Source organism: Pteropus medius, unplaced genomic scaffold, assembly GCF_902729225.1.
Source record: "Pteropus medius unplaced genomic scaffold, Ma_sr-lr_union100, whole genome shotgun sequence".
NCBI lineage: Eukaryota > Metazoa > Chordata > Mammalia > Chiroptera > Pteropodidae > Pteropus > Pteropus medius.
The window spans coordinates 6,605,184-6,631,701 of record NW_024349804.1 but is presented as its reverse complement, the minus strand read 5'-3'; the positions used below and the strand labels follow the sequence as shown (position 1 = coordinate 6,631,701).

Below are 26,518 nucleotides of genomic sequence, written 5' to 3'. Positions count from 1 at the left end.
CTCCCACAGCCTCAGCATCTGCGTTAGACTCATCCGGACTTACAAAAACGCAGATCCCCACAGTCCACCCGTATTGCTTTGGATTCAGTAGGTCTGGGGTGGTGCCAGGGGACATGCATTTAAAAAAAAGGCGCCCAGGCCATTCTAATATGTCCTGTTTGGAGCTCACTTCTTGAGTCCACAGACCAGGTCAGCTGCCGGGGGAGGGGAAAGAGTGTGGCCATGGTGCCTTAGAGCCTCCGTGGATGCCACAGTGACCAAGTGCAGAATGAGCTGCAAGGACTGAGAAGTGCTATATTTTTGTCTTTGGTAACATGAATTACAAGTTCCTCAAAAATCTTGTCTTTACTAAATACGCCACGCCATGAGTCTGCCTCGGTAGGACTATATCCTCCTAAAATAAATTCATTTATTCACAATTTTTCTCAAATATATGACTTTCAATTTGAATATCAAAAAGCCTCTGTTGAGCATAAACTTTACGCATGACTTGCAGCTACCTGTGGCCTTCACCCGTGACCTCAGGTAACTTTTCTTCACGTCCATAATCACATGCTACCAAGCAGAAGTTTGCATCACGAGGATGCTTTGCACCTCGAGGCTAGAGATACGCAGCTCCCACTACCTGGATTGATTACCACTTTCTCCAGCCGAAAGTAACTAACCACTACCTATCATTCTAAGTCATCTAAACAAGCGTATACTCTGGTTTGCTCTCCCAGGCCCTCCAGCATCTTTCCTGGATCACAGCAACAGACTTGACTGCCCTTTCCACTGCTCCTCCAATGCATCCTTCATACAGCAGCTGAAAGGATTTTAGGAAAATATAAATCGGATCGAGTCACTCCTCTGCTTAAAAGCCTATGACTCCCTAGTAAACTTAAAGGATGAAGCCAGCTCCTCGTTACGGCCTCGGAGGCCCTGTGGGATCTGCCCTCTGCTCCCTGCCTGCCCCTACCCGTGTCTCCTTGGCTTTTCCTCCTCCACCCTCACTGGCCTCCCAGCTCCTCTCAAATCTACCATCTGTGTTCCTGCCTTAGGGACTTGGCTGGCACTTGACTTCCCTCTGTCTGAACCCTCTATCTCTGATCTCGATGGAGCTAGAGTTGGCTCCATGGTCATTCCCATCCCTGATACACAAGATGGACCAAGTTCTTGCTCTTTTCGCTGACGCCCTAGTAAGAGAAGGCAGATAGAAGATAAAAAAACTTATAAGTAGGATTGGCTTAGGCAGTGGTAAGAAGCATAAAGAAAATTAAAAACAAGATGACGTGATAGAAATTTGCTCACTATTGCAATGCCAGCACCTGTGTAAGTACTTAGAACACTGTAGGCATTGAGTCTTAGTTGAAAAATAAATTCCCCTTTGCCACTGTGTACTCTTTCTTTATATTGAAACAAAATGAATCATAATTTATGCACCGTTCTATGTTGTACTTTTTTTCTATTAATAATACATCTTGGAGAGTTTTCCACATAAGCACATGCGGACCTACCCTGTCATTTATTGTTTTCATCCAACTGACTTGCAAAAATAGTTTATTTTTATTTATCTTGTATCCTGGTAACTGATCATTTTCAGGTTTTTTTTTCTATGTTTTGGAAATTACAAATAATATTTCACCAAACATTCCAGAATATATGTCTTGATACACTAGGTGCAACTTTAGTAAAGAAAATTCCTGGGGGTAGAATTATTGAGTCAAAAGAATATGAGCAACATCATTTTGATAGATATTGCCAAATTATCCTAAGAATCGATGTTACCATTTGAACTCCCACATATTCCCCATGCAGATAATGCTTTCCAGACACCTCCCAGGTCTCCATTATCATCAAACTTTTTGGTAATTTGTCAATCTGATAAATTTCTCCTTGTTGTATTTGATTTGCATTTTTTAATTATGAATGAGATGGAGCATCTTTTCATATGTTTATTGGTTATTTGCATTCCTTTCTAAACTGTTTTTTCATATCCTTTGCTCTTTATTCTACTGGGTTGTTCATTTTTTTTCTTATTCTTTTCTGTGGGTTCTTTGTAAATTAAGGAAATTTGCTTTATGATTCATATTGCAAATATTTCTTCCTGGTTTGTCACTTTTCTTTTCAATTTATATTTATTTATTAGTGTATTTTTATTTGCCACACAGATAAGTTTTTAATTTGTATAAATGCAGACTTATTATTTTCGTTAATGTTCCTAGGCAATGATTTATTTTTCATGTAATAAGCATCTCAGTGATCTCATTAGAAACAAAGTCATTGTCTTAGTTCATTTGGGCTGCTATAACAGAATACCGTAGATTGGATAGTTTCTTTCTTATAGTCCTGGAGGCCGGGAAGTCCAGGGTCAAGGCACTGGCTGGCAGATTCAGTATCTGGTGAAGCCTCCTTCCTGGTTCAGAGACAGCCAGGTCTTCTCACTGCGTCCTCACGTGGCAGAAGGGGCAAGGGAAATCTCTCTACCTCTTTTTTAAGGACATTAATCCTATTCAAAAGTTTCCATCCTCATGACATAATCACCTCTCATAGGCCTCACCTCCAAACATCATCGCATTGGGAATTAGTTTTTTAACATATGAATTTCAGGGGCACACAAACATTCAGTCAATAGTAGTTACATGGAAGACAGAATTCCTAGAGTCATGGCAATAAAAGGGCCCTTAAAGAAAATCAAGGAAAAGTTACCAGTCACTGATAGAATCTCTCCCCTGACAGCTCTGATGTAAGATCAGCCAGCTTCTCTGTCAGCCTCCACTGGAACTGAGATTCCTATTTTAAGAGTCAGCTCTTAATATTGTTAAACAACTTTTTATTTATTTGTTCAAATAAGAGGTGGTCTGGGCAGAGGAGCAGCACACACAAAGGTCAAGGGCACAAGATGATGGCATCTTTGGGGACTGCACATTCTTCACCTTAACGTGAGCTCGTTCCTCCTAAGACAGAGCCCAAAACTGTCTCCCAGTGTATTCTCATGACTTTGTAATAAAGTGAACACATTTGAAATAAAAAGTTCCACCAATCTTTTCGATCCATGCTACGAAAATCAAACCAACACTACACGATAAGGATCATCACTAACTAATTGTGTAATAAATCCTGGCACAGATTTCATTGTCTGCTGATATTATCAAGTAAAAAGCATTTTTTTCCAGTGCATGAGAATAAGATGCACTTCTGTGAGTTTGCCTTTAAACTAAGTTCTGTATATCAATACCATTTTCCATTGACTTTTATTATGTAATTAGGTATATGATGGCCTTGTCTCAACATCCATTATGCAAATAGAGATGTTCCCATGAAGAATATTTAAGATGAAGAGGCATATAGAATATCTAGAAATACAGAGAAACTACACTAAGAATTGTGAGAGAAATAAGGCAATAACTCCAACCTCCAAAAAGAAAAAAAAAACAACAACAACAAAAACAGAAAAGAGGAACAAGAAAGAAAAGGCAAAAAATAGATTTATAGCTTTAAAATAACCATTACTCCAATAAAAAACTTGAGCCTTTTAGTGCTTCATTTTCCTCCTCTCTGGGAGGGAGTACAGAAGAATGCCTGAGAGGCTAGAAGTCCCATGATGCACTCTGTTCGCAAGATGTCTGATGCTGCATCTGTTTAGAACCCATAGGTGGTCGGGCTGCCAGACTTACCGAATAAAAGTACAAATACCCAGTTCAATTTGGATGTCAGATTTTTGAAAAATGAAGACGTTTTGGTGTAAATATGTCTCGAATATTGCACAGATGCCCTGAATTCTAACTGGCAACCCTAATGGATGGCCAGCTTCTCATTTTCCTTTTGGAAATTCCAAACTCCATACAGGTGACCCTTGAGGTAACTCGGAACATACAAGCTCTTTTTATTTGATGTTAAAGATGTTTGGTTGCCATGTAAGAAGACACCCGGGTCCTGAGAAGTGCCAAACATCTTAGGGAAAAAACCCAACCACACATTTCACTTATGCACACACACATTCCGACCTGAGAAACAATCACCACTTGCTTTCCCACCGGAAACTGCCAGTGGATTAAAACAAAATCTCCGTACTTGTTCTATGTCGAGTGGAGTTCCCTATGTAATCACATCATGTCTTCGAAGATGATCTTAATTTGGAGTGAGTCGAGTTAGCCTGGGCAGAAGGCAGGCTGTCTCGTGAGAGGGCCCTGGAATTCTCTCGCTTGTGCCTCCTTGTAAAGACACAACGTTGGAGGCCTGGATGTGAAAACTAAGTCTCATTGGATTGTAAGTAAAAGGGATCACTGCCGACATCTCCTGGACCAGTTCAATACCAAAAAAAAAAAAAAATGTGTAGGTAATGACTTCATAAAGAAAGTTAAAGCCCACTACTGAATAGATAACAATAAATGTCCTCATCAGCTAACACAAGAAAAGGGACAAATGACTGAGCAAATCGCAGCCTAAATTGAACTACATTAATATAAACAGGCCTCATTTTGCTTTAAGTGTGTTTTATATATATTAACTCATTTGTTACTGAGAACAGTCCTGTGAGAGAGGGGCTCTTATTACCTCCATTTTATTGCTGAGAAGACTCAAACGCAGAAGAGTTAAATAATGAGCCAAGGTTACAATGCTAAGAGGTGGCCGAGATGGAATTCAAGACAAGGCAGGGAATATGATGTTTCCTTCCTATGAAGCCACTTGGTCCAGATTATTTGATAAGCAAAAGGCAAAATAAAATTTTGTCAACAGCCACATGGAGCAAATCCAGTGACCTCTCCAGAGGGCTCATTCTGATTCTACCAGAATCTTTACTGAACAGCTCAGCTTCACAACAAAGACCTAAACTCGCAGTAGGTGCCCTTCTAGCTGATCAGTTAGACCAGCCTCGCCACTCATTACGCTCCCAGAAGTGAAGCAAAGTAGATGGAAAAAGGGTAGAAAGGACTGTGTGAGATGCGCAGCCATGTAACTTTGGACAGGTCATGGACATCAACTTTGTAGTGGTTTCTTGAAAATAATAACATGATAAACAGTAGTCAGGCTAAAATGCGTTTCCACTACTCGTCAGGCACGAGGCTAGGCACTTAGCATAGATGGTGCCGAGAACACCGAGATCGTAGCCCCCATTGCTGTCTTTGCTGCGTAGTTGAGAGATTGAGACACAGAGGAACAAAGTCACCTTCTAGAAGTCACACAGCTAATTAGAGGCAACGCTAAGACTCGCATCGGGTCTGCTTCGCTTTCTGGGAGGAGCCCATAGGCTAAACACACAGGTTGGGCCGTTCATGCTGCCTGGGGCCTAGTCCTGTTCTGACACTTACTTTTTGCTGTGTGATATTATGTAAGTTATTTAACCTTCCTGTGCCTTGTTTATTGCTTCTGCAAGTTGGAGGAAACAGTTTCTAACTATTACTATGACTATTGCGATTATTCTTTATGCCCTTTCTATTTCAACACATTGTCTCTGTCTCATAAAAGAAAGGATTTACAGTTCGGAAGGTTCATAATTTCTTAAATTCTAGAAATATGGAAATGAAAGCAAAAAAAAAAAAGAAAATGAAACAAAGACCAAAGTTCCTTCGGGAGAAAAGAAGTCCTTATGAAGGGCTGCTGGGAAAAGATCAAAAGGAGGAGAGATCTGAAATATCCGATCCTTTGAGTTTTAAGTATTTTATTCTCATTTGGTTCACGATATTCAGGTTCCAACACTTTTCATGAACTTGGAAAGTTCTCTCCTTGATTATCAACATGTTTCTTAAGAAAGATCCATAAAATGAAACATCCAAACTGCACACCCTGCTTTCTGCCTCACCGCCTCACCCTGACGGCACACACCCTGAGTCACCTGAATCTGCGTGGCTTGAAGAGCCAGCACCGAAGGTTCCACCAGTCCTTCCTGCTCATGTCTTCTCTCCTCCGGGGTAGTTTTAAGTGGTACATGAGGCCTAAATGAATTGAAGGTGAAAACAACTCCTACTGTGTTTGGGGCTGCGTTGGACTTCATTTCTTGCCCAAGTGCCTCTCCCTGCACAGCGTATGATGTGGATAAGTGGCATCTTCCTCGTATCTACCTCATCCAGGGGGAGGTAGAAATGATGCTGCTCAGGTCCAGATGCCTTGTTGGTCCACCTAGGGATCGATGACTGAGGTCCAATACCACTGGTGTTTGCACAGACACATGGGAAACACTGGCAACATGACTGGACCTTCGCTCCTTACCATGACTTACACGACGGCAAATGACCACCCTTGATGACCTCTCATGCCCCACCCTCACCCCCACTCTCCCACATCGAATTGCTCCAGTCCTCGAATGCCCAATGTGCTCTTCCTCCCCTCATCCGTGTCTCACGCAAACAATTCTTCTGTATGGAAAACTCTCTCCCTCTGCCCTCCTCACTTCTACTCAGCGTAAATGGCTATGTTTAAATGTGGCATCCTCTAGGGAGCCATCTTGATCACCAAGTGTGGATGAGTTTTCCTTCTGTGTATTTCTATACCCTGAGTGCTTGTCAATCCACTTCTATTCAGCATCCTCTATGTGCTAAGCTCTGCTCGAAACAATGGAGAAAATACATGTTAAATGAGTCAATGTGGGAAGAGAAATGGCAAGAAAAGCAGCGCAATTCCAGCAGGAATAAGGGCCATCAGAGGATGCTGTGGCAAAGGGCAAGTGGAGGCAGCTCCATGAAGTTGGGATATGGACCTTCTGAAGGAGAAAAGGAGAAACTAATATTTAAGAGAGTCTCGAAGGCAGAGAAACAGCCAGCTATAGAAGGAGCTGGGGCAGAACGTCCAGATAAAAGCAGCTATGTGGACGTTCTGAGGCAAGGACTCGTTTGGCGTGGGGGAGGGACAGAGAGCTTCCTGGGGGAGCATACTGGAGCTCTGTTGCTGTCAGTAGACTCACCGACATGGAGGTTTACATTCACTGGTCATCTGAAGAGCAGAGAGCAGTTGGATATATGAGGAAAGCTTTAGAATAAAAGTCATCTCTACCACTTATTGGCTAGTGGCCTTGGGAAAGTTAATAAGTCCTCTGATCATCAGCTTCCTCAGCATGTGACCATGTTCCAAAGGAGACCTTAGGGTGAGTCAGACAACTGCCACATTGATAACTTGGTGGCAAGATATTTAACTTTTCTAAAGCTCGGGGATTTTTTGTTTTTTGTTTTTTACGTGCAAAGTGTATCATATAAAGTCTGGCATTTAGCATATGGCCAGACAGTGGGCACAGTATCATTGTTACTCGGCTATGTGGTGGGAATGATAGCTCCAACTTGCAGATCTTTTAAAAATTAAATATAAATTATATACAGTGCCCAAGCTTAGTAAGGATTTGTCGTGTTAGTGTACTGACTATTCCTTGTTTTTCGTTTTCCTAGTAACCATCACCCCAGCCATCACCATTCTGAGTTCCTTTAGGGGAGGGAGGACTTCTATTTAGATGTATTTGGTGGGCCTTCTCATTGGCCAGCCCTCATAACCCCAGCCGAGTGACACACAAAGTCAAGCAGACACTTCTTCCCAGGAATGTGAATCTCAAACAGAGTCAACAAGACTGAAAAAAGATGGTATGAATTCATTCAAGCAATGACCCCTCAGCAAGTTTCTTCCTGTATAAGATCATTACTGTGATTTCTGTTTTTTCCTCTAGTCTCTTTTAAGGTCTGTTCTCCTTTTCCTATCAATCCTAGAAATTCCTGATAGCCTTCCAATACATTCCCTTTTGCTTAAATTAATCAGGGTTATTTTCTGTTGTTTGCAACCAAACACTGTAATCTATCCATATCACTATATTATTGTTATTGTTATTCTTGTCATTATGATTATTAGAAAAGTGGATTTAACTATTATTATTGTTTATTATTATGTTTAATGGTATCAAGGTATAAGTTGTCCACAAATTTTCCACCTAAATCGAGAGTCGAGAATAAAATCAAAAGCAAGCCACATAAATCTCTACTCAGTTCCACATTTACGCCCACACCCTCTCTTTATGTAAATCCTTTCACATAGTGTGATTTGTAGTTAAAGACTAAATCTTGGCTAAAGTTCAAAGCAAGAAAAAATTTACAAACAATAGAACAGGCTGCTGGTTTAATGTCCATTTTCAAGGTCATTGACATAGTCACATAAAGAAAACTTCTAATCAAACGTGAGTAGAAAATGATGCTTGCGGGGCCAGGCTCTCAGTGGGGAAGATAAGGACACAGATTCAAATCTCCCCTGCATTTGGAAACCACAGTCCGATCTCTCACAAATGACTCTAATGAAACACTAAGGGAGGCAAGCAGGGAAAAAAAAAGTGAACAGGGAGCATTCCAGGGGACCTAGGGAGGGCCTGTGTGTTCCCTCCAGGCCTGTGGTTCTGTGCAGAATTTTCCTGATTTTTTTAGTGTATGAAGATCATTGGTTTAAGAGGAAGTTTTACCCGCCTACACTACAATCTTTAAGTTTCTCACTTCTATAATGAAAAGACAATGACTTCTGTTGTGATGAAATAAGTATGCACCCTTTTTTCATGGTTTACATAATACCATCGTGGGTCATTTATGAAGTGGTTGTGAAGACTAAACACAGTCCTGTGCTTTTCCTGCCTCATCACAGTCCATTGAATCTGTGCCCACACTCCTTCATGCCCTACCTGCATTAGAATCACAAATCCATGCTGTATGGCATCTGACTTTGCCCTAGCTCCTGTTAGAGTGAAGGGGTATAGTTTCCCACTCAGTGAATTTGGGTGTGACCTTGTGACATCCTTTGACCAATGGAAAGTGGGCGGAAGTGAAGAGATACTAGTTCTTAGCTGAAGTCCCAGGAGGCAGAGTGAGTTTCCACTTTCTCCTCCCTCTCGGGCAATTTGCAATGAGAACTACATGACTCAAAGCTGCTGTTTCAAGAAGAATGAGGCCCACTAAACCCCGCTAGTGCCCTGGAGCCAAGCCTAGCTGACCTGCAGCCTGACACAGAGCTGCCCCAGCCTACCGCGGACCCGTAAAGCAAAAAAAGTTGTGTGTTGCTTTAAGTTACTCTGTTTTGGTGTCATGCAGCAATATAGCAATAATAGCTGAGCCATATACCAGCCTCCATCACACATGTATCATTCTTTGAATGAGTTTAAACTCCACAAAGTCAGAGTCAATGTCTACAGGATCCATTGCTGTTTCTCTCGCTCTTTAAGACAGCTTATAGTGCACAATATTCAATAGTCTTCCAGACTATTTTATGAGTTTCTTATACTAGTCTAGTCCCCTCTCACCAATCAGATGTGAATTGAAGAGAAATCTTATTTTTAAAGTGATATCTACAAAATACACATGAGACTCTTTTTTTTACTTTTCCTGGTAACTGTATAATCATTGTGTTTAATGAACAAAATAAAAAGACAAATCTTGTGGACCATAGCTCAAATGCCATTTTTTAAAAAAACTGTTAGAAAATATCTACTATTTCTTTGAATGGTGAAGGGTTCCACAATGTGGGTAAAAATAATTCTCAATTTGTGTATTTCTTTATTCACCCAACAAACCTTTTGATAGACAACCTACTTTATGCTAAGCTCCATACTAGGTTCTTGGGATATGGAGAACAAGCTCATGGTTCTTGGCCTAAGTCATCTATGCTGTCATGGGAGACACAATTCCATAGACGTATGAAGATTAGTTATTAACTTTTTGGATAGATAGAGAGAGGGTTCTTTCTATGGGGACATAAAAGAAGTACGTAACTTAGAGCTGGAAGAAACCAGGAGAGGTCTATTTGAGCTGGTGGCAACTAACTGTATTTAAAGTGAGCGGAAATAGCTGAGTGAATAACAAAATTGATAAAAATAAAATAACGACTACAGCAATTCTCCTCAGAGATACCACAGCAGATAGGATAATAAGGATTTCTCCATTAGGAAGCAGTTTACTATTGTAAAGTTTCGTGTTCGAGGACAGTGTTTGCTCTGTCTGCTTTCACTGTCCACGATTCTGTTTTTCCATATCCCTGATCCTCCAGGAAAATGATTATTTTCCAGCTCGGGAAGTAATCCAGGGTGAAACAAAGCCTACAATACTTGTAGACAAAAATGTTCGTTATTTCAATTTATTTGATCTCCATAATAAATTTAATAATAATCCTATTGTACTTAATACAGAGGACAGATGCTGCATATGGGAGTCTAGGAACTAACTAAATGAGATAAAATCTGATAATTTATGAATTCTCTTACAACTCAAAAGATGATGTTTTGGGTCATTTTATGTCACTGAGACATATAACACGACTGCTGTCTTTCTGCTATAAACATTTTGGCAAATAACCGAGTAGAACAATGAAATACAATTCTAATTTTGTGCCCCAACCTTTTAGAAGGAACCCCTATAATTAAAATATTAGACAACATGATCAAATGGACAAAGGGATAATGTAAAATAAATCCCAGATTTTAATAAGCTTTTTAATCATCACTAGTTAAGACAATTGGTTGGGCCGATTATTTTCAGGAGCAAGCTAAAATCATTTCACGTGATAATTTCGAGGGTTAATTGTTGCAGTTTATTCAATGCAATCTTCTCCACTGGCTTTATTTTTATCTGCCAGTACACCAATATGCCATGATTAGCATAAATTAAACTAAATGAGTTCTGTGGGTTACTAAATTATTTTATACCGGTCTTTTTTTTTTTTTCCTCTCCAAACATTTACAGGCTAGGGAAGGGTGAATGGTTTGATGGCAAATTCTAACTCCCAGCTGCTCAGCCTCAGCTCAAAAAGAAATGCTTAAAAACTGGGTGATTGATTTTCAGAAATCTTGGATAGAAAAATACATCATGAAAATTGTCATCACGCATGATGTTGTGTCATTATACCCTGACCTTTTATATGACTCACGGCTGGAAAGCAAGGAACTTGACATGCAAACTTAGATAATGCAGAATGAGAAAGATTCGATTGTGCGCTGCAAATGAGCTATTCCCACTGTTCAAATTGACACACGGTGACCTCGGATGGCTCTGGTAACATTTATGCTTAACAAAGTGAGTTTTATCTAATTTCGAAGCTCCGTTCCTTTAACCTTCCCTTATTGGTGGTAACTCGTCTTTCACTGAGAAGCTCACCGCAGGACCCCCTGCCTTACACCCAGCTTTAGAAAGTCTCGTACAGAACGGTCAGTCCACTTCAGGGCCTGCTATTCATCTACCTTGTCATCATCCAGGACTACACCCCGACAGGACACCCCTTCTCCTCCCTACTTGTATTGCCCAATGGACCTTCCTACCTACAGACACTCCCGCCTCCTCCTCGCTACCTCACTCTTGTGAAAACCCACGTACCGTATACCACTTACCACTTTTCTCTACTGAAATATGGCCCTGGAGAAATTCTTCTTCCTCATTCATCACCATTTACTATGCACCTGTTATGTTCCAGACTCTGGCCACGGTCTTGGACAAGGTAGAAACGGTCTGTGCTTCACAAAGTTTAGAGTCAATAGGAAAGACAGCAATCACAATAAAGTTACAGACATACTACCTTCGGGGAAAAACAGAGGCCTCTAAGAACAGGGGAGCTTCTCTTCCCCCTCCTTGAGCTTCCTGTGTTCTCTGTGGAAGTCGCGTCTCTCTGCCACACCTGCTTTTCTCCTGAATGGGAAGGTAGGACAGGCGACACCTTGGCTTTCATTGGAAGGGAAAATGTTATAATGACAATTTGCTCTTCACTCTACTAATCTCTACTCTGCGAGCCGCCCCCTTTTGCTCTGGTGCCCTGGCCTTGCCAATGCTTTGGATGCAAAAGATGACCAGTTCTTCTTTATTCCCAAGCTAGGGGTTGGGACTCAATAGCAGCTCTTGCTTGCACCATACGCTTAGCGTTCAGGCCCGTGTGGAAGGCTCTGCATGAGATGTAAGCTATCTATTCTGCCCATCACCAAAGTCTCATTAATTTTCCCAGCATCTCATTCATAATAGGTGCCCAGTAAATATTTCTCAAATAAGTTAAATGAATAAATATGTGTTAAATTAATGATTGTTTTAAGAATCATGGTATTATACAAATGTGATGAATGATGTTTGAGTAGAAAGGTATGACTGAACAAAATTATTCTGCAGACATAATAACATAAAAGAAGTTCACAACTTTCATAGGGGTGCTCAAGGCCCACTATCATTTGTGAACCAACCGGCCATCCCAAGGGGCATCGAGTCTCAAACACCTAAGACTGCCAGTTCCACGAGCACTTGGGGTCTACCTTATCCAACACTGAGTCTCTTTACGTAGCACAAAAAAAGGTGCTTAATTAATATTTGTTAAATATATGAAATGAATGAGCTAAAATAAACTTTTGACTCATAAGACATTTGTATGTTAAGGATTTCTGTAGATGAATTCATCCACTAGCAGCCTGCTGAAGTGTTTTGTTTGATCTGCACATTGTTTTTCTAAATTGTAATTTTTTTACCAACACGAAGAATTTTAATATAAAAGCTTCTCACATTTACAATGTTTGGCTTTCACATTTCTTTAAAATATTGGAGGACCTAGAAATAGTGTGAGTGGGAATAGTGCCAGTGGAAATTCATCTGGAGCTCTGTGGACTATCTTGTTTGGATGGGGCTTAAACTCCCCCACGTCACCACAGTCTCTCCTTTGCCAGTTTCATGGATCTATGAAACTTCCCTGTAGATATTTGACTTTGCGACCCTAACCTAAATGAGCATATAAGAAGCAACAGAGATCATTTGAGAATTGAAACCCTAAGTCTCTTTTAAATTCTTAATAATTTGTAGCTTAAACCTTTTGCTTGTTTTTAACTGAGAATTTAAAATGAAAAGTGATGGGATGGGAAGAAAAACATCTTTAAAAAATATTCCTGCCTTTATAAATAAAATTAAAATTACTCCCACACCAGCCACGCAAGCTGGAAATGGCAGGGTAGGCTTAGTTCACCTGTTCTCCACACATTCTCTGCTGGCCTGTGAGGAAGAGAAGAGATGACCATGAATACACACAGTATAGAAAATGCCAGAAGAGTGCCTCGTTTGACAGTAAGATCAACTGGCACCTTTAAAAAGTGAAGTGGTTTCATTCAGTCTGCCATCTGACAGTCAAATTATTCTTCCTAGGGTTAGCCTCGTCAGTCACATAATGAAGTGAAAATTACTGAGAGTCTGTGGAGAATCCAGGCTTCCTGTGAAATCTGGAGTTATTTATATGTGGGTAGAACCCTAGAAGGTGACATGAAAGACAAATAATAGCTATTGAGATGGGATAAAATAGACTCCAAAAGTAGAAAACAGCCTTAGAAAGCCATCGCCTAACAGCTGACAGGAAGGCTTTCCTGAGCGCCTCATCTAAGGGGGATGGAGAGCGTCTTCAAGGATCCACATGTGATTTGCATCGAGGCATGATACTAGGCAATCTGTCCTTTAGCAATATTCAGACTAAGCTTTACCATTACGCCAAGAGTGGTTCTTGGTTAACTTTTTTTTCACTCCTTTTGTTTCTAGCTCAGTTGATTGGCCCAGACCCATCTCACAATCATAATTTGACTCAACTGGAAAAGATGCAAAGCTGAAGGGTGGGGATTGACTGGCTCAAGGAAGTGTCAAAAGGAAAATGGCTCTGCCCTTATTGCTGAAGTCCAGGAAACAATTTTATTTCAATTAGCAATGGATCCAGGCTCCACTGATCTTATGAGGTATCTTTGGCTAAGTATCTCTTTCCAAAAAGCTCTAAAAAATAAATTTCGACACTCAGCAATGTTATCGAGTATCAGGCATCTTACATAAAGGACTGATGCTGAAGCTCTTACAATCTATGGGGCTGGAAAAACATGCAAATGCATAATTATAATGTAACGTGGTAAAGGATATGGAAAGGTATTTGTAGGACACCTGAAGTACACGGCAACAGGGAAGGACTTGGTTAGGGAAAAACTCCTGGTAGCTGTTAACCAGTTAAAAGAGAAAGGCAAATGGTGGCCCGTCAATGACTGCAGTATTCATGGTTTGTTCACCTTATATAACGGATGTCTGCTTTGTGCCAGGCACTGTGCTTGGCTCCAGGCCAGTATGCAGGACCGTGGTGCTGAAAGGTGCTAAAGCACATGGCATCACTGGTCAATTCGAAAAGCTCAGTCATGCTGGAATGAAGAAGTGTGAGTGAGCAGGGGCAAGAAATCAGGATGAAGGGAGAGGCAGAAGCAACATCTCCAAGGTAAAGTTTAGGCTTTTTATTAAAGTGAGGGCAAATGAGAGGCTATACACAGAGATGATAAGTCAGATCTGGGTTTGAGTAAGATCTCTCTGGATGTTGTACAGAGAATGTCCTACAAAAGGCAAAAGTGGAGGCAGGGGACCAACTAGGAAATGGTCTAGTAATCCAGGTAAGAACAGAGAAGGACCTGATTTCAAAAATTACTACAAAGCTACAGTAATAAAGACAGTATGGCTCTGATATAAGGATAGACGTGTAGATCAATGGAACAGAATTGAAGGGCAGAAATGAATCTTTACACTTAGCATCGATAGACTTTAAATGAAAAGAAAGTATTTTCAATAAATGGTGCTGGGGTAAGTAGATATTCACACACAAAAGAATGAATTCGAACCCCTCTATCGCACCAAACATACTAATAAACTCAAAATGAATCATAGACCTAAATGTAAAAGCTAATGTAACTTAGAAGATAATAAATACTTTGGGTTAAGCAAAGATTTCTTAGATATGACACCAAAAGCAAGTCCATAAAAGAAAAAAATCAATATCTTGTACCTCATCAAAATTAAAATTTTTTGTGCTTCAAAAGGCATTAAAATAATGGAGGGAAAAAAGCCCACATGGAAGAAGAAAATATTTTAAAATCTTATGTCCGATAGAGGACTTGTATCCAGAATATATAAATAGCTCAAAACTCAACAATAAGAAGATACATACAATTAGAAAAGGTGCAAAAGATTGAGTACACATTCCTCCAAAGCAGGTAAGTGAATGACCAATGGGCACAGGAAGAAATATTCGACATCACTGGTCACTATGGAAATACAAATGAAAACCACAATGAGCTACTACTTCGTACCCACCGGAGGACTATAATCAAAAATACAATCACAAATACAATGGAGAGGAACCGGAACCCTCCTGCACTGCCAATGGTAATGTAAAATGGTGCCGGCACTTTGGAAAACAGTTTGGCAGTTTCTTAAAACGTTAGACATAAAATTGCCATGTGACCCAGCTATTCTACTCTTGGGTATCTACTCAGGAAAAAATAAAAACAACAACAACGTATTTCTACACGAGGACTTAAATGCGCATGTTCAGAGCAACATTATTTATAATAGCCAAAATGTGAAAATGACCCAAATGCCCATAACTGGTGAATGAATAAACAAATAGATAACTACATGGCAACAGAAAGGAACGAAGTACTCAGATATGCTACGCCATGGATAAACCTTGAAAATAGCATGGTAAGTCAAAGAAGACCTGATACTGGATGATTTCATTTTTTAAAAAATGTCCCCACAGAAGTAAATCTATAGATGGAAAGTAGATAGGTTAGTGATTTTCTAGGGCTAGAGGCTGCAGTGGGGAATACACGAATGGGCACGAGAGAGAGGGTGATGGGGATATTCTGAACTGAATTGTGCTGATTATAAACTCTGTAAATATAATTTAAAAATTACTGAATTGTACACTTCAAATGGGTGAATTTTATGATATGCATAAAATAGACAGTAAAGCCATTTAAAAAAAAAAAACAAACAAACAAGAAATAAATAAGAAATAAAAGGACATGATGTGAACCACCAATAAAGAAATAGAATCAGCAGAACTTGGGGACCAAAAGAACATGAGTGGGTTGTGAAAAGAATTCTAAGATTAAAAGCAAGGACAATGCCGATGGCTAATCTTAATTGAACAACTGTCCCAGACACTGTTATATGTCGAATATGAATCATTGTAAGGTTACACAAAAACCTTATTAGGTTAAGACTATCATCCATGTTTTACATGCGAGAAAACTCAGCTGAGGCACAGAGAAGTTAAGATATTTTCTGAAGGTCACACAGTTAGTAAGTGGCGACCAGGCGAAGCCAGCTGTGGAGTTAGTAGGAAAAGAGGAGGGATGGGTTTCATGGGCTGCCTTAGGAATTTATTATAAGACTGGATAATCTCTGTTTCCTGACATCCACACAGCCCATCTTGATCCACCCAGGAGAGAACATTCATGTCTCTTCTTTTCTAGCTGTAGATTCTGGCCGGAGCAAGTCGAGCCCAGTTTTGCCATCGTCTGCTGTAGGAATGTCCTTTCATTGATAGATTGATTATTTCTGCCTGAAACCATCAGAAATGCCAAATGGCATGTCAAAGACAATAGCCAGAGAGAAATTAAGAGCGGTTAGGGCTCACTCACTCGGGAGAAGATATTTAAAATGCAATTAACAGCTTCCTTCTGACAAGTAGCCAGAAATAGCCACAGAAAAGTCACCATGTGGAAATCTGCTTCCTCTGGGCAGAAACCAGAAAGCCATCTCATACCTGTTTCAGGCCAAGAAGTTTGTCTTGAGAAACTGGTTTTTCTTTGATCACTATTCCAACCTGGGTACGATTTTGTTTAGAAGGTGACATTGCAAATAATAGGTATGTGCATGTTGTGTTGCTTCAGCAGGAAATTTATCTGTGCAAGAAATGCAGCAGGTGAGCGTTGCATCCCTCCTCACTTCCCAGAGGCCTTCTCCGCACTGTGCACCCTTTTACTCCTGGGCCACTTCTCTGCGTGACCTTGGGTGAGCCCTTTCTCCCCTCTAGGCAGAAAACGAGAAGACTGGAGTAGTAAAAGTTCTTCTCACCCACTTCGGTCTGTGAAATCGTTACTAATCGGGAAGCCTACCAGGTGCTGTGAAGGCCTAATACAAGGCATGATTCCTCCCTTCATAGTTAGACTAATGCATTGGTTTCCTGTGGCTGCTGTAACACATGACCACAAACTGGGTGGCTAAAAACAAGAGAAATCCATTCCCTCACACTCGTGGAGGCCAGAAGTCCAAAATCATAATGTCAGCAGGCTGGTTCCTTCTGGATGCTCCGAGGCGAAGTCTGTGTCACGCCGTTCTCCCGGGTTCCAGAGGCTGCTGTCAACCCTTGGTGCTGCGTGGCTTCGAGACGCAGAACCCCACTTCCTGCCTCTGTCTTCTCATGGCTCCCGTGGCATTCCACCCCGCCCCAGATATCCCTCTCCTTCCTTTTGAAGGAACAACAGTCACTGGATTTAGGACCCAATCTCAATCTAGGGGGGTTTCATCTAGAGAGCTTGAACTCAACCACATTCTGCAAAGACCCTGCTCCATATAAGGTCACGTGCACAGGTGCTGGGGGTTACGACTGAGGCATATGTTTTGGGGGACAGAATCGACCTGCTAACAAATAGCTAACATTTAGTGAGATTTAATACGTACCCAGCGTGTTTCTAAGTGCTTCGCATTTAACCCATACAACAACCCTATGCAGTAAAAACTTGTATTGTATGCACTTTGTAAATGAGGAAACCAAGAAGTTGGCTAACTGGCCCGAGTTATTCAGCTACTAAGCCAGGCACACAGATGCCTCTGGAGTATACATTCAAACAAGGATTACATGATGCCTCCCATATAGGCATAACCACACAAGGCCCAACTTCATGTAGATTATAGGTGCTCTTAGGTTTCATTCATTCATTCACTCACAAACAACACAGTAGGCACTCAATACATATTTATTCAATTAATATATTCCTGCAATGCCACAGACTGTGTTGGACACCAGGGTACAGATGTCAACTAGATTCTATTAGGTCCTGGCCAAAATCAGAAATGGTTCTTCTCTAAACTGGACCTAATTTGGGGTTGGACTAGAACTAGCAATAAGACAAAAAAATCAAGGCTCCGAGAGTTAGAGAGGTGACCCCAGACAGAGGGTAATTCTCGTATCCAGTTTTTTTCTCTATTAAAAAACCTAATGTAACTTTTACATATTGCCATATGAGTTTCATCCCTTTGTGAAGTTTTTCTCACTCTCTTTCCTCTCTTATTAGGGCTTCCTCAACTTTCTTTCTTTCTTTCTTATTTATTTTTGTGGGAGGGGGCAATCACTAAGTCTCAACCACAAGCTGGGGGCGGGGACTTCAAGGAACGTGGGTGTGTAGAAATGGGGTGGGAGCTGTTTTAGACATTTGTCATAACCTTTTCCAGGCAGCTTGAGTGCCAGGTATGCCATCTAATCACATTCTCTTAGTTCACTGAAGACAAAGTTAATGGCTGAGACCCTCTTCTTCCTTACACTTGAAAGATAATAGAAAATGCCACCCTAGAAAATGCCACTTACACTTAAGGGTTATTTTGAGCTAAGGGCAACTGATAAGAAGCTGGTACAGAAAAAAAGCTCTCTGCTCTCTCCCTATTTGTCTAAAAGTACATATTAGATGTTTCTTAATCATTCAAATTATTCAAAGTCATCGAAAAGGAAAGGAAGAAAAGGAAAGCTAAAGACAAAACCACAATTTAAAATTTTTACTTTCTTCACTTTTTTGCCAAAGCTGGTGGCAAATAATAACGATAATAAGAGTGATGATGATGCCCAAAGCCATTTTGCTCTTTTTTTCCCAGTTCCCTTTCTACTAGGACTGGACATTGGTGCACAGGAGATGACTCAGTAGAAGAAACAATAGCTCTGGTCATTCTGAAAGCCAGAAAAAACTGGCCTGGTTAATTGGGTGTTAGCTGGAGAAAACTGGATTGTTATCTTGAATACAAAACATATCCTGACCGGGCACTGTGCACACTAGACGCATTCTGGAGGAGTCCAGGGTAATGCAAATAGCAGTCTATTGAGTCATTATTCATTGACTTGCTTACACTGGCAGGAAACTTTTCCCAAAGGAAGACAAATGATCCCAAACTATGATTAAAATGCATACTTTATGAATCTTAATAATCATATCAAAAAGCCTTCTGTAGTTTTCAATGTGTGGGCAATTAGCTACCCCACAGCCCTGCAAATGAACAATGAATCCATGTGATCATTTTACATTCAGTTACTGAGACAGTTCTGTTATATGCAAATCTCTTATTGGATAAACACCCCTCCCCTTGGATGGACTGATTGTGTGGCTTGGTATTTTGCCCACATGATCACAAGGGTGATTTTTCATGTGCATTTGTCCCTTTTAAGTATTCCTGAGGTGGTACTGGGGGCCTCCGAGGCTCAAAGCACCTAAAACATATCAGATTTTTTCCCAAAATATGGCAGCCAAGGTTAACTTAAATTATCAAATTTCTTCGCTTTAGACAGGAATTTAGAAACTCAGGTAATAATAGTGCTTATCCCCTACAATCAGAAGCTCTATCTTTTATTAATAAACAATGGGAAAACGAGTTTATTTTTATGTAATGCATTCAGTTTGGTAGCCAAAACTCTTCAAAATGTGGAAATTGGGGGGATTAATAAAAGATTCCCGTGTAAATCAACAAACGCAAATAAATAAGAAACATGTCCCCCTTGAAAAAAACTGATAAAAGTGAATTGAGGGGAGGGGTATTGGTTGGTGCAGATTCATTTACCCATCAGATAATTATTTATTTAAATTCTGGGTGCTGGGCACTGTACCGGCACCCAGAGAAATAGAGGAAAGAGAAGGAATTGCCATTCTAGATGGGGAAAAATTTTAATATGTACATATGTACATGTGACATATTTTTGTGCCTGTTATTTAATCCACTTAATAAGTTGAGTCTATTGCAATGAAAGCGAGGAATGAAAATAGTTGAAAAGAATTTTCAAGATAAGATTGGGTCTATGAGTTTAAAATGGTTTTAAACCAAAAGCTATTCTGATAATCTTTAGACATGACACATGGGTAGAAAATGAGATCTGCATATTCAAGGCAGCCAATCTGTGTATGTGCAGTCATTGACCTAGTGGCTGCTCTATCATTAATCTAAGTACATTCTGCAGATTATTATCCCTTGAGAAAAAAATCAGAGGGGCGGAGGAGTGGGGCATGATCAACTTGATTTGGGAATCACTGAACACTTTCTCTCCATCTTAGAGATTCATGACAAATCTTCACATATTAAAAGCTATATGAGGTATATTGCATCCAAGAACCTCATTTGATTTATGAAAACCAGTCTTTCCCAAACTTACTTGATCATGGATGGAATTTTTTGTGTATCACCTATTGACACCCCATGGAAATAGTGCTCCCTAGAACATTCTCTTGGAAATGCTGCAGTAATAGATAACAAACATGTATCTATTGCTCTTAAAAGAATATTTGTAGACCACTTGGACTACTGACCTCAATGATACTTTGCAGAGATTAAACTGCCAAATCCTGCTGTGCACATTTTCAGAAACTAATGTTCATATATTGAAGCAAATCGTACAAGTTGAAACTCAAAATAACTAAGTATATAAGAAAGAATAACCTATAACATGAAAGTTTATGACCAAATGCAAAAGAGAAGAAAAGGTTTTATCCAGAACAGCCAATCTCTTGTTAAACAACCTTTATGAACTGCTTAGTTTTCTTTCTTTCTTCTTGACATAAACATGATTCAGCTATTTGCATCGATTCTTACACGATCGCTTTGTTAGTTTCAAGTTGTGCGTTACCCCTTCAGAGAAGGCTGAAATAATTCAGCAGGAGACAGGGTCAGCCAAAGGGAGTCATGCTCTTTGGTTATAAAGAAAGTACCTACAGAGAGCCACAGGGAGTTCATTAGCTTTGATGTAATATATTCGTAAGATCAATGAAGTTAGTCAAAATAATTATTTTTTCCAGTATGTTAGGGCTCCACAGAGGGTATCCCTTTAGGCCTTTGTCTTTGATAAGGTCTCTGTGGCATCAAAAGTCAGTTAAACACAGACCTCGTTCTCAACGGTACTAGGTTTCAGTTATATAAGATGAATAAGTCCTAGGATCCTCTGTATGGCATAGAGCCTACAGTTAACAATACTCTATTGCATACTAAAAGTTTGCTAAGAAGGTAGATTTTACGTGTTCTTAAAATAATAATAATAATAATAATAATAATAATAATAATTAAAGAGAGCAGGAGAAAACATTTGGAGATGATGGATATGTTTATGTCATCGATGGTGGTGACGGTTTTGTGGGTAAATGCTTATCTCCAAACTCATCGAGTTGTGCACATTAATTATGCACAGCTTTCTGCATGTCAATCATACCTCAACAAAGTGGTTAAAAAAATAAATTGATGCCAAAAATAATAAAATATGACATATACCTCATCCTCCATCAACTATCCCACTGACCTCTTTTAAGGTGTCCTAGAAGCCTACCTTTCCGGCTCCCAACCCATGGAGGTTTCAGCTAAATTTTACACATTAAGATTATCATATTTATATTTACGGTTATTAATGTTACTACGACTGATGTTTACTGTAGCTCTTAAGTGAGATAATTCAGGTGATGTGTTGGTAGCAGCATCTGCTCAGAGAAAATGTTCCCTAAGTGTTGGCTGTTATTATAATTTGCCAGTACTTTGAAATTCAATCTCTCCCTCATTCTTCACAACAGCACTATTGAGTAGATATTCTTGTGTCCCATTTTACAGAAGAGAAGACTGAAATTCAGTGATATTAAACAACTCAAAGCAAAAACCAACCAGATACTGATCCCGGAGAATATTCTGAGCATAATCAAAAGCCAATTTAAATACCTATCTTCTTGACATTCATTAAACTCTAATTACTATAATCTTCCTTTCACAATGAGAAAAATTAAGCCCAGAGGGGTTCGACAGCTCACTCAAGGTTGTATAGCATCAGTAGTGAAACCTGATATGATAGTCACTTTTCTGTGTTAATTTGTCTAGGCTCTACACACTAATCTAGTTGGTCCTGAAAAGGTATTTTATAGATGTGAGTTAAGTCCAAAATCAGTTAAGTAAGGCAGATTATCTTAAATAGTCTGGGTGGGTCTGATTCTACTAGTTGAAAGGCCCAGACCCTACAATCATGTAAGACAATTCCTCACAATATTTTCTTAACACATATCTCCTACTGGTTTTGTGTCTTTGGTGGAACACTGAGTGGTACTCCTGGATTCAAACCCAGATCTCTTTATCCAGAGACACAGTTCAGCTCTGAACTACTAGCAGCCCGGTAATCATCGAAACTCAAATGTTTATGTTGGATGGGTCTTGGCTTTGTCAGAGCCCCATTGACTTATTTAAGCAGCTTTAACCATATACACTGCATTAATAATAATGCTAATAATAATTAGCATTTACTAAGGAATTGCCACCTTCCATCAAAGGACCAAGATCTTTGAATTCATTATCTTATTTAAAGGATATAAAGAGGTAGGATGCTTCTCAATACAAAGAAGAATTTCCTGAGCGTCAGAGCAACCTATAGATCATCTGAGCTGATCCAAGAGGTGGAAAGCTCTCTATCTGTCAAGGCATGCAAGCCCAAGTTCAAGTCACTCTAAAGGGAAGCTAAGATGGGAATTCAGCATTGGATGGTAGCTAAAGATGGCAAATACTAAGCTCCCTTGTTCCAAAAATGTCCTCTGGCAATTTACAGACTTTGTCTGCATCATTTCATTTTTAAACTGCTGATAAAACTGTCCTCAAATGACTGAGTAAATGCATATGTGGACTTTTTTGCAAAATTATAAATAAATCAGTGAACCTTGACTTCTGTTCTGTGGCCTCCCACAAGAGTAACTACAAAGATCTATAAACAGGCACTCAAAAAATGCAAGTTGAATCAGAGTCAATTCTTAATTATTCACATTGATAGTTGGAGTAAAAAGACAAATGATACAAAACAGTAGATAAGGTCTAAAAAATTTTTACATTTGGCCTTTAACTTCTGTACCCCACCTGCTCCATAATCAAAAGGTGATTTATGGCAGAAAAAGTATTCACTTCCTTGATAGAATTCTGAACTCCTTGTTTTTATATCTCTAGATTAAATTTATTAGAATTCTTAATTCTTAAGTAAGGATTAGCATCGATATACTTTTTAATTTCCCCTGTACTCTCTAAAGTTCAGCCCATCTGAGGCAGAAGAAGGCAAAATCACTGCACACAAATCTTTCCAAAGTATGTGGACTAGGAAACCTAAATTGTGAAGCTGATTCTTTTGTCATAATCGAAAAGTACTTTAACACACAGGCAGCTCTCACCAAACCTACCCACAGTGGAAGCCTCCCCTTATCTTATCTTGACTTCAAAATTCTTCATTTGCTTTCTTCATAGGTCTGGACTGCAGGCCAATTAGTTTCTAGATGGTCTAAGCCAAAAGGCTTGAGAGTGAAAGAAAGGACAGTGACCTTAAGAGACAGCTTCACAGAATTTTAGCAAACTAGAGATAAAGCATGAATCAGCCACACTCATTACTTAAGCTGTGAGTTGTAGCTCTGGAAAGTGAGAAAAAGCTTCAACTTCCTTTCTGTTTTGTTTAAATAAAAAATAGTCTACAGCCATGCCACTCTGAACAAGCCCGATCCCGTCGGATCTTGGAAGCTAAGCAGGGTCGGGGATGGTTAGTACTTGGATGGGAGACCACCTAGGAAGACCAGGTGCTGGAGGCACAAAAAATAAAAATAATAAAATAAAATAAAAAAAGGATTGTAAGCTGACAAGGTCCTTGCAATCTGTGAGGGTTGCCTCACCTGTGTGGTGTTCTATTTATTTTTATTTATTTTTATTATTTTAAAATATTTTCTTAATTATTAATTAATTAATAATTAATTAAATATAATAAAAACAAATAAAACCCCACATACTAGTTCAAGACAGAATGAAATGCTGTGTGCAGGAGAGATTACTAGACTAGAAAGTAGATTTGAGCTCCAATTCAAGTCTGTCAGTAATTATTGCATAATTTCTCTGGGCCTCAGTTTCCTTGCCATAGCAATGACGACTACTTGTTGAAAGCTTTCGTACACTACTATGTCCTGGTTACTTTTCTAAAAGCACTTTTGCATTTTGACTCATAGAATCCTCCCAACAACCTTATAGACTAAGTACCATTAGTAACCCTATTTTCCAGATGATGAAAGTAAGGCATAGAAAGTAACCTGCCCACGCTCTTCACCATCATGCTCTAAACTCTCAGCTAGAAAATGTGAGAGTTCAAAAAGATGTTCTCTCAGACTCGTTCAGCAATTTGTATTCTGTGATTCTACAATATAGCAAAAATATAGATTAAACAGAAAATTGTAAAGGACTAACTAGCCTCAGAAGGAATGTCCATCTGAAGAAATATTTATCCTTCAAGACCCAGATTTAAATGTCAGCTCCTTTATGCCCTAGGCATACATGCTGGTATATCTAAAGTGAGATGTGTTATGTTTTAAATCCTGCTTTTGGAACTCATCACATCATGGTACTGTCATTAGCTTGTCTTTCTTTCCTACTTGGCTGACAACTTCTAGTTCAAGACCATGACTTGTTCACCTTTGTGTGACCCTAGAAGCTAGAACATGGTAGGTGTTGAAGAGATACTGTATTTATTTCTAAATACTTCCTTAACAGCATATGAGCTGCATAGGTCTTAAGACACTTCCTCATTGTATCACAATTGGGGCAAAAGAATATTTAAGAAGAAGGTATTAAAATAATCCGGCCCCTTTTGCTGCCACCCATGAAATCACCTTACCCTATACTCTCGAATTGTATTCTTTTGGTTCTATCCCCAGGACCTAAAATTTGCTGTTCTCTTGTCTGAAAGGCTCTTCTCTCAGGTCCTCATGACTCACTTTAGATCTCTGCTAAAATGCCAACGAGTCAAAGAGCCCTCCGTTGACCACCTGCAGGAAGGAGCAGTGGCCAGATACCCAGCTCCGTCCGCACTGGCCACCTCTTCCTGTTCATGGCTGAAACAAGGACAAAGGAATTTCAATATAACCTGCTTTTCCTCCTTTCAAATTAAGAACCATAAAGTTAGAATCTTTCATCTATTCATCTACTGCTCTATCCTCAATGACTAGAATGGAGCCCAGCACCACGAAGCCCATCAAAGAGTATGTCAATGAATAAAAATAAATGAATAATATGCTTTCTATCACACAAATATTGAAAATGCCCTTTAGGGGGTTTATTATGATAGCAATACATTTAAATGTAACACACTGGGCTAATGACCCAAATCCTACCTCTGGTCACTTTTCTGGCCTGTGTCTTTTTATAAATATAAATGTCTTTAACAAATGTTAAGAAAACCGCCAACAGATGTACTGCTCATTTCTCTGCTGCAATGTTTGGAAATTTAAGCTCAAACGCTAAGAGTAATATGGGTGCATTGGCTACAGGGGAGTTTGTGGGCCCGTGGGTGAGGGAAATCACCTCAGTGAGGATGGCTCGGTAGTTGCATTGTGGAAGATTTGTTTTTCTGTATATTCTTCAAGGTCACCAATCATGTGTCGTTCACCTGAGCCATCAGGGATGAGGCCTGGTGGGCAGAAGAGGCACTTTACACGATCATTAAGTGAATAAAGTCAGCACTAAACTCAGAGACTCTGTTTCAAGTTTCTCACGCCTAGGGTGGACCCTCGACTGGGCCATGGCAAGGCTGCCATGCCAAGTCTGCTCCCCTGGGACGCTCCCCTTTCAGAACCATGTTTACAATCTGGGCCGCCTGGCCCATGTCAACTCTGTTTAGATAGTCCTCATCCGGTTACTTAGCAAACCCAAGTTATGATGAAGGAGGACTGTGTCCAAGTTCGAGGCCATGCCCTCTGTGAAGCTTGGCATTAAAAGTTAAATAAATTAATAATAAAAAAAAGTCATAGAGAAGCTTTCCCAAGAGGTCTGAGCACATAGGATGTACTGCCCAATGCATAGACACCTTGTCCTTGTCACTTAGTTAACTGTCACTTATAAACTTAGTGTTTATATTTTAGAGGCATGAGAAGGAAAGTCCAAAGATATGAAACGATAATGCCACATGTCATGGGTAGAAGTGGAAGTCTGAAGTCTGCTTGTTCTGCCTGAGAAATCAGAAACTTCGATTTAAATAAGCATTTCTCTTATTCTCTCTTTTGCAACTGCTTGTTCATATGTAGGAGAAGCAGAATCACTTCTTGGATAATTCGAGGTCACTGCTATCCACTCACTGACATGAACTTTAGTTATTACTAATGATAAGCCATTACTATATAAAATATCTAAATGTCTACCTGTCTGGATGGAAGATAGATAGATGATAGATAGATAGATAGATAGATAGATAGATAGACAGACAGACAGACAGACAGACATAGATAATCTGTGTGTTCACGTGTCTGTTGGGAGAGAAAGAGAGAGAAGAGAGAGAGACTGAATACACAAATGGACAATGGCCAGACCCTATATAACAGTAGAACTCTGACCCACAAAGCTTCCTGCAGCAATCTGCCCAGGAACCCGCCCCCTCATCTGCAACACACCTGGGAGCCAGTCTGCGTGAGGCGAACTTGCAGGAAGTCAGACTGCTACCTCTAGTGACAATCCAGGAACCTGAACAACAGCCTCTGTAACGATCAGCCTAAATT

The 26,518-nt window shown here is 39.8% G+C and overlaps 1 protein-coding gene, 1 long non-coding RNA gene and 1 pseudogene across 11 annotated transcripts in view; 1 reads left to right on the top strand and 2 right to left on the bottom strand.

The window, feature by feature from the left end:
* Positions 1-26,518, bottom strand: part of LDB2 (LIM domain binding 2) — a 335,132-nt gene that overhangs the window by 159,949 nt on the left and 148,665 nt on the right. The window lies entirely within an intron of this gene.
* On the bottom strand, positions 4,397-25,268 carry LOC120582807 (uncharacterized). The gene is made up of 3 exons (XR_005647646.1): positions 24,065-25,268; positions 21,997-22,001; positions 4,397-4,408 (listed from the first exon to the last, which is right to left on the bottom strand). It is a non-coding gene; the product is annotated as an uncharacterized LOC120582807 (long non-coding RNA).
* LOC120582954 (uncharacterized) lies at positions 23,457-23,575 on the top strand (annotated as a pseudogene).